Genomic DNA, 10034 nt, shown 5'->3' on the forward strand with positions numbered 1-10034 from the left:
GGGAGAGCTTCATACAGTATGTAACTTTTATTTACACATTTCGTATTCTCAGTGTAAACACATTAAAATGTGTCCCTTTGTATTGATGAGGAAAATTGTCATTGCCAGGATATGAATGTCTAGCTGTTATTGTTTTTTTTGTTTACAAAAAAAAAAAAGATATCTTTAATTTAAATAGAGAAGCATTCTCAATTTAGCATTTGCACTATACTCTCCTTAGTTCTGTTATGGCATGTTCTTTTAACATTGATCTTCTGAATATATTCTATATTTTTCAGAAAAGTTGAGTCTGCATTTTTTTGTCTTGCTGGTTCCCCAATTCCTATATATGTATTAAAGACTCTTTAAAATACACTCTTGAATGTGTCTCTTTCCAATCATGATTTATTCACAAGCTCATAGAAGACTTTCACATAGACAATAAATATATGTATTTATCTGGCATCCCATCCCTGCTGTCTTTATAATAATAATGTTATTATATATTTGAATGCTTTATATGATATTATTGAATGCTTACATTGCAGACTGATGATCAGAAACCTGACCATGTGACTTGAACTGAACCAGTCTATAGCCTATGAATCAGCCCTGGAGTTTGTCTGGGTCAGGAAACACTCCTGGCCCTGCATAGTGGCCTACCTTATACCATACTGTTCAAATGATTGTGTCGAGACTGAATCTAATGCCACCTAGTGTCTCAAAAAAGAAAGTGTTGAAGTGACCCATTTGTCAAACTGTACATTTGTGGGGTCAGGGAATCCAATGAAATAGGGCTCAAGGATGAAAACCCAATAGTTTTCTTCTTAGCATGACAATCTGGGGTAAAATATGCAAATTCCATTAGAAATTAAGTGTCATCAAGGTGATTTTCCAAATATTTTATTTTAAATTGTTTTAAGAGGTCCAGTTACTTGCATAATGTTACATGTGTCCTTTAGTAGCATTATATTTAGACCAATCAGGTGCAACCTAAGCAAACCATGAGGTGCAAACACATCTGTAAAGTAGTGTCCAATGGTCACGGCACTTCCAGGACGAAGCATTTGGACAAGTACAGCACCATCCAGCACAGCTGCAGTTGTCACTGGTCTGTGGTTTTGGAGATCTCTGGGAACATAAGGTACTTGCATGCCAAAGGGGACATTTGTTGCATGAACTGAAGTCAAAAGTTGTTAACAGCCTCTAGTCTAGCAGGAAGGGCCCTCAGATTTTTAGATACCCCTACCCGAGGTAGAACAAATGACAACAATTATTGTTCTTGTCTTTAGGGTCTCCCATTAATGAAATTGATTGTTGTCAAAAAAAATGTGGGGAAAAGATGTTTTTTTGGTTGTTCTTTAGAGCTACCCCAATCCCTGAAAAAGAGCCAAATTAGACCAGGCCGAATATGGGGAAGGTGACAAAAAAGCCAATAACTTGAGAATGATCACTCTTTTCCTCTTCAGATTTGCTGAGGTATGAACCAGGTGGTTGTCCTACAACACCAAATAGTTAGACAACTATTTACCTAAATAAATACTGAATTATAGTCCTGTAAACCTAGCTTTAGTTTAGACGGACATTTTTGTTTTTTTGTGACAGGAACATAGGACTCCATCACTTTTCAGAAAAACAGAAATCCCTGAAAAATATATAATTACTGATTTGTCTAGGGTGCTATTGAACACTAACCAGTAGTTGTATGGAAATATCTCATACAGTTCTATTGCAAATGAGATTTCTTTAGACATAGGCCTACCTCTTCTCTGATAGTCAAATTCCGAATGGGGGATAAGTGGCATAATAGCCTATAAGTTAAGAATGCTCACTCTAATGGTCATCATATTTGGAGAGGGAAATACCAGGTGGCTGAACTACATCACCAAATAGTCAGAATAAGAGTAACCCAATAAAATAAAGTTTATTAGTTCTAAATTGCAAGCCTCTAAACGTCTAAACTAAAGCTATGTTTACAGGACTATAATTCAGTATTTATTTAGGTAAATGGTTGTCTGACTATTTGGTGATGTAGGACAACCACCTGGTTCATACCTCAGCAAATCTGAAGAGGAAAGGAGTGATCATTCTCAAGTTATGGGCTTTTTTGTCACCTTCCCCATATTCGGCCTGGTCTAATTCGGCTCTTTTTCAGGGATTGGGGTAGCTCTAAAGAACAACCAAAAAAACATATTTTCCCCCAAAATAAAATTTGACAACAATCAATTTCATTAATGGGAGACCCTAAAGATAAGAAAAATCATTGTTGTCATTTGTTCTACCTCGGGTAGGGGTATCTCAAAATCTGAGGGCCCTTCCTGCTAGACTATATTATTAGTTCTTTCTTTCTCTCTTGTTTGAGCTGTGGCAGGGCTCTGGTGGGTAGAGCACTTGTTTGTTTTGGTTTTCTTCTTGGTCTTGTTAATTTAGATGTTTATATCATAGAAATGTGAAAGCTTCCATTTGTTATATTACCTTTTGTACATTTTGACAGTACTTCAAGTTGTGTACCATATTCTGTTAACTATTTATGTTTATTTGTGCACACCGGGGCAGATGACTCGTTGAGATACCCTGGGTTTACATCTTGCATACACATAGGATGTACCTGCTGTCTCGCACCCCAGTTTAGAGTGAGTACCACCCACTGTACTTTGAGGTGCCTAGCACCTGTAAAGGGGGGGTGGGATTATTATTTTGATTGACTTTGATTTGGTGCCACTGTTAGTCCTCTCTGTTCTCTGTGTTGCTCTATCGATAAATATTAATTTATTGCATATATTTTGGTTTCCTGGTTTTGTGTGACTGCACCCATCTGTTCGGTCCGTTCTGTTGCTTTATGTTGCGCCATGCTACCCCGAGTCACCAGGGGGCGTAACATTGATTCGATTGCGTAATTTACTTCGATGTTGTCATGAAATAACCACATTTTTTTGGTACACTGTTACAAACACTCCGCAATGTTAACCTGCCCATCAAAACAGCATGCACCATGTGTGAACTACCATACCACCCATGTAATCTATGCACTGGCATTGTTGTAAAATGGGTCTGGGGGAAACATGATTTAGACCTAAGCAGCACAGTAAGAATATCCTGCCCTGCATCCATCCCATATTTCACTGAACAATACTTCTGTTCCCTGACTGCTATCGCTACATGCAGACTGTTGACTCTTATGACATATTTTATGAGTCCATTGTGCTGAAAGTTCAGGAATGCAAGGATCACATTCCAGAGATCTTGAAACCAATTCTATGCACCCAGTGGATTTCAGAGAGTACCAAGAAAGCATTTGTTTTTTTATATAATCAGTAGTATCTGTGTGTACTTAGTGCTTGTAATCAGACTACTGAAGCTGATTACCTTGGTTCAGCTATTTCTATCAGAATGGTATAGCATACATACAGTGTACTTTATACCTGTAGTTAAAGTCTAAAAGCCTTGTAGGAAATGTCTATTTTAAAGTGTTATTTTCTCTTCAAGGACTAATGTTTTATGCCTGTTCACAAATTACAAAGAACAGTTAGTGTTCAGTGGTATGTTAAAATAGGTACTTGAGTAGCCTGGGATGGTCCAGTGGTCACAGTGCACACTTATGACTATGTCGGCATGGGTTCGAATCCGGCCCATGCCCCCTCTCCCTTATTTTCCTTACTTTCCTGTCTGTCTTCACTGCATCTGTCCAAAAAAATTGAAAGATATGAGTAGAACTGCCCCACTCAGAAAATGTAACTTTAAAAAAAAAAAAGTACTCTGGGACTATCTCCATCAATACCTGGAGAGTTCAGTTCTTACAGCAGCAGCAATATTCTGTCTGGACACTGCATTTACCACCAGTTACCTGAAGATGGCAGCATGGTTTTGACAGAATATTCACAAAGCTCTGTTTTTACTATGCTGTATAGACAGAATAAACATATACGTATGTACAGGAAACAGTATTATATACCACTGTTTTTTTCTTTATCACATTTTCAGCCTTGACAGATCGTGGTGCCTCTCTCTCCCAACTTGGCTGTGCTCGTCTTTGCTGATAGTAGAGGCTGGTCTGGTTCCTCCAGTGCTGTGTGGATGACAGCTACATCTCAGTGAACCAGTAGCCCTGTCAATGTGTGGCAACTGGAGGATGGGTTGTATGTATTCTGATGGCTGATGGTGACTATTTCTTTGGGTGTTCACAATACATGGAAAAGTCAGTAGATCCTGTAGTTATTGTATATGACGAGGTGCATGATGAGTGCAATCATCAGTGACTGTCTGTGTGTCATCATCTGTGTGTGAATGATTGGCTCCATGGCCATTATTGATATTCATAAGGGATCTCTCTCTCTAAACCTGCGGTGTTGTACAGACAGGTACACCCATTGGGTGGTCCAGGCTGATTTGCACCAGAAAATTAAGAAAAACAAATATAGATGGATGGATAGATAGATCAGCTTTGAAATGGGAAGATGTCTTCAGAAAGGATAACTTGCATAATGTCTTCATTTTGATTCTCATTTTTTAAATCCCTACCACCTGATTGGAGTACAGGGAAGAAAATAGTTCTTATTGTACAGCTATTTATTGTACTTGGTGTATTGAACTTCAGCTTCAGTTTTTGGCAGTTCAGCAGTAGTGAGGGCCTGTCCACTCTCTCTCTCTCTCTCTCTCTCTCTCTCTCTCTCTCTCTCTCTCTCTCTCTCTCTCTCTCTCTGAGTGCAGGGGGGCAGTCAGTTTGATGTACCTGTATTGACACACATTGAACCTATGCTGCAGCAGTCGTCTATAAAGAAATGGTAGTGGCTAACAAGAATTACAGCAGAGATGTCCTGTCGGAGGAAATGTCAAGTTTATTTTGAAAAATAACTTTGAATAATGATGCAATATTGAGATTCCCTTGCAATACATTGTACAATATACAATACAGTGCCTTCGGTAAGTATTCACCCCCCTGCACGTGTTACAAAGATTTAATTTATTTTGTTATCTACATTTTAGAAATATAAATATTTACTAAGTAATCAACAATGAAAAGCTGAAATGTCTTGAGTCAATAAGTATTCACCCCCTTTTCTGTGACACTGTTAAGTCCAAATGCAAACATGTCTTCAACAAGTTACTCATCTGAGTTAAATATACAGTAAAACTTTTTTTTTAAAAATAGGGTCTCTGATTTGCATGGGAATCAATGACACACTGTGTGGATCAGGTGTCATTAGAAACTGAGCAAATGGAGAGGAACAACACTGCTCGGGAATGCTACCCTGAGGCCTGGGGAGACTTACACAAATCTACAAAGTTGAATGGCTGAATGATCCAGCACATACAATGCAGTCTCTGCACTATCCCTTGTGTGAAGAATAGTGGTAGACGTTATGGGTATGCTTGTCACTGGAAGGGACAGGCAGTTTGTCAGGATCAAGAGATAATTATGAAATGTGTCATTGATTCCTCTGGAAATCAGAGACCCTATAAAAACAAATATATTTATTCCAAAATCACATGAACTATTATCCTTGCACTCGAATAGACTCAACTCAACTTATTGAGTAACTTGTGGCAGACATTTTGGCATTTGAGCTAATTTAGGAGTGTCATACTGTAGCAAAGGAGTGAATACTTATTGACTCAAGACATTTCAGCTTTTCATTTTTTATTATTTTGTTGACATTTTTATTTTTTGTAGGTCAGTGAGAAAACAAACAGACATGCCTAGGGGGGTGACTACTTACTGAATGCCCTGTACACAGTTATCATCTTCTCTTATCTGTAGTTTCCAGACAGACACAACATTCATCACACACGTTCTAGTTTGATGTGTTCTGTTGGTTATACACGATCCGTAGTCATTGGTTTGCTGCACAATGGGTTAAAGCTACTGGACAACACCATGTTAGCTGCAAAGGACAACAGCAGCAAAGCAGTATAGTGGGAATATCACAACAGTATCGACACCAATCAGGAACCCTTCAGGAAACAGAGCATCACACCACTCAGAATCTGCCTGGGGACATCCTTACCATCATGCACAGGCAGAATGAAATAACAACTGCTCTGGTGCAGCAACAGCAGTCCATGTCTCTTCCACCTCGAGATATTCCCATATTTGAAGGGGACCCGCTCCAATACAATTCATTTATCAAGGCCTTTGAACAAGGAGTGGAAAAAAAGGCAGGAAAAGGGGATTGTTTGTACTATTTGGAACAGTTTACTAGAGGACAGCCACAAGAACTGGTACGTAGCTGCCAGCACATGGCTCCTGAGCGTGGCTACGTGATGGCAAAGGGCCTTCTAGAAAAACATTTTGGAAATCAGTACAAAATTGCAACGGCTTACATACAAAGGGCTCTGGCCTGGCAAACCATAAAGTCGGAGGACGTGAAAGCACTTCAAGCCTACTCCTTGTTCTTGCGTGGCTGTTGTAATATAATGGAAGAGCTCGAGTACATGCAGGAGCTGGATATGCCGGTACACATGAGGGCTATCATTGCAAAATTACCATTCAAAATGAGAGATCAATGGAGGACCATAGCTCATGGCACAATGGAATCCACACAGCAAAGGGCTCGCTTCCCTGATTTGGTCGCATTTGTGGAGCGTCGGGTTGCAATTCTGTCCGACCCTCTCTTTGGTGACATACAGGACCCTATGCCTGCTGTTGCTGGAGTAAAGAATCCTAGACTACATTACGGCAACAGAGTACAGGGAAACATTGTTGCCACCACATTAACATCTATGGACGTGCAGGAGGGAGCTGAGGAGCTAACATCAGATCCTGGGATGGAGGACGAGGCTGGATGTCTTTGCTGTGCTGGTACTCACTCATTGGAGGAGTGCAAACAGTTCACTGGAAGGCGGCACAAAGACAAAATTTACTTTTTGAGAGACAATGGAGTGTGCTTTGCATGCTTATGTGTGGGTCACATGAGCCGGGATTGCGAAAGGCGCTCAACATGCAAAGTGTGTGGTCAAAAGCATCCCACTGTGCTGCATATCAGAAAGCAAGCAGTAGCTCTGGAGCGGTCAAAAAACACGTCTAGTAACCAGCCAACCTCTCCCAAAATGTGTGGACATACAGGGGCCGGTAAGGACCACTGTGGTTTGTCCATTCTCCCTGTACAGGTGAAAGTGACAAAAGGAAATCGCACAATAAAATTTTTTTTTTTTGGTGACAGGAACATAGGACTTTTCTCTCATTTATCAGAAAAACAGAAATCCCTGAAAAATATATCATTACTGAATTGTCTAACCAGTAGTTGTATGGAAATATCTCATACAGTTCTATTGCAAATGAGATTTCTTTAGACATAGGCCTACCTCTTCTCTGATACAGTCAAATTCCGAATGGGGGATAAGTGGCATAATAGCCTATAAGTTAAGAATGCTCACTCTAATGGTCATCATATTTGGAGAGGGAAATACCAGGTGGCTGAACTACATCACCAAATAGTCAGAATAAGAGTAACCCAATAAAATAAAGTGTATTAGTTCTAAATTGCAAGCCTCTAAAACATAGGTGTAAATAGTACAGGTTTTATTAAAACTGGAACCTTAATTCAAAGTACAATTAAATAAAGTCCTCAAACATTAGGGGACACATTTTGACATTCTGCACAGCAGGTGCAGAACTCTGTACAGGGAAGGCCAACAGAGAGGCACTGGCACTTTCCACTCTCTCCACACTTTGCATCTTTGCAATATAAGTGAGTGATGTCTCTCACTTCTGTAGGTGCTGGGGGTTTTGTAAAAAGGACAGGTTGAATGGCCCCATCTCTGATAATCCACCCCTTGCCAATAGGACTCCATAACAGGGGTTTGGCCATGTGGATGACACCATACCGCTGTCTGGAACATTGCTCTCTGCACATGCTGCTGAAATGCATCCTCTGTCTGTTGGCGGCAGATTTGCAGAGGCTGTATCTGATGTTGATGCAATGATGAACCTCAGTTCATCCAGGTTTGTGCACATCAATCCATTTTCCATGTTCTTCTTTCCATATAGGAGTAGCGCAAATTCTCTTGCGACTGGCAAAGACTCTTCCAAGCTGGCAGAGAGTCCAAAATGGGCCAGATCTTTTAGGAACTTATAGGCTATTATGCCACTTATCCCCCATTCGGAATTTGACTGTATCAGAGAAGAGGTAAAGAAATCTCATTTGCAATAGAACTGTATGAGATATTTCCATACAACTACTGGTTAGTGTTCAATAGCACCCTAGACAATTCAGTAATTATATATTTTTCAGGGATTTCAGTTTTTCTGATAAATGAGAGAAAAGTGATGGAGTCCTATGTTCCTGTCACCAAAAAGTAACATTTCCGTCTAAACTAAAGCTAGGTTTACAGGACTATAATTCAGTATTTATTTAGGTAAATAGTTGTCTGACTATTTGGTGATGTAGGATTTGGCTCTTTTTCAGGGATTGGGGTAGCTCTAAAGAACAACCAAAAAAACATATTTTCCCCAAAAATAAAATTTGACAACAATCAATTTCATTAATGGGAGACCCTAAAGATAAGAAAAATAATTGTTGTCATTTGTTCTACCTCGGGTAGGGGTATCTCGAAAACTAAAGCCTTTTTTGAGGACTTGCTGCTAGACTATAAGGCCACAGAGCAGAGATCAGACTGCTGATCAGGAACAGGTGTGGAATGATGGGACAGGAAAGCAAGCATGCATCTGTTAGGAGAATGACAACAGCAGGGGGAGACAAAAACACAACACACAACACCAACCAGTACGCCGACTAACATAAATGAAACTATCTAACTATCTAACTAACTAACTAACTATCTAAAACCAACACAGTACGTAACAATCAACTTCCATTGAAAAACAAAACACTGCAGTGCAACAATGCATCATTTTAAGTGATTCAATGTATTCCAGTGGAGCTCTTTAATTGATTCAAGTAGGATTTGACAGAAACAACAGTTGGTACTAATGTTATATGTGTCTCTTTGACAGTAGCTCACCCCTGCCTCTTGGCACTCATCAACCAAAAAAGTTATTTTTTCTGAGTGGGGCAGTCCCACTCATATTCTTAATCTTTCCCATTGACAGATACAGCAGAGACCCAGACAGGAAGGATGGGTGAGAGAGAGAGGAGGGATGACATGCAGGACACGTCCCTGGCCGGAACCAAACCGGGGACCCTGCGGTCACATGGTCAACGCCCAACCCGCTACGCCACCCAAGCGCCCCATCAACGATACAGTTTGTTGGATTTTCAGTGAATGCCATGAGCTTCTCCTATACTAGGCCAAAGCCTTCATTACTCTGTGGGAATCACAAACAATACAACACCCAAACAAACACTCATAGTAGTCAATGATGGCATGGTTCCAACATTGGACGGAAAGGACATTACTGTGGCGATTCTCGAGTAAAATACCAGGCTGTTTTCCAGTATCCACCTCCAAAGGAATTCAGCAACAAAAGCGTGATGCATAGAGAACTGAGGGCATTATGCATGAAGCCCACTGAGACACACATATTGAGCCCACCCGACTGCATAGACAGAGAACTTGAAATTCACATTTGTGTGTTTGGAAGAAAGCTGTTGTTCTCCAATTAGAATCATGAATAGTTTGAGGTCCATGTCAAATACTAATGTCATAATACCGATTGCCATTCTTAAGGACATACCAGAGGATACATTTAGGAGGATATTTTTGGAATACTCAATTACATTCCTTCATACATACCTTCCCTGCTAAAGTGAGCAAACCTCCTAGCAGGCACTTCCCTGTCTCTTTCAGGAAGTGTTTGGACTCAGGGTCTCTGAGGATTAACTAGGGCCCAGGAAACACAAACATCGATGAGCACTTTATCTACCAATACCTACCAATTTGACCCCAGAACAAATCGGTCTCCTAGGTGGTCTGGTGTGGCTCCCTTTGGCTCATGTTGCCCTCCTTTTGGCCCCCTCCTCTGAGTCTGGATGCAGTGGGTAATAGTAACATGGGTAGTGTGGTCTAGTGGATAGTGAGTTGGACTTGTGATCGGAAGGTTGTGAGTTCAAATCCCGCCTGAAACCACACCACTACTAGTGTGCCCTTGAGTAAGG

Source organism: Nansenia antarctica, assembly GCF_963989245.1.
Source record: "Nansenia antarctica genome assembly, chromosome: 1".
NCBI lineage: Eukaryota > Metazoa > Chordata > Actinopteri > Argentiniformes > Microstomatidae > Nansenia > Nansenia antarctica.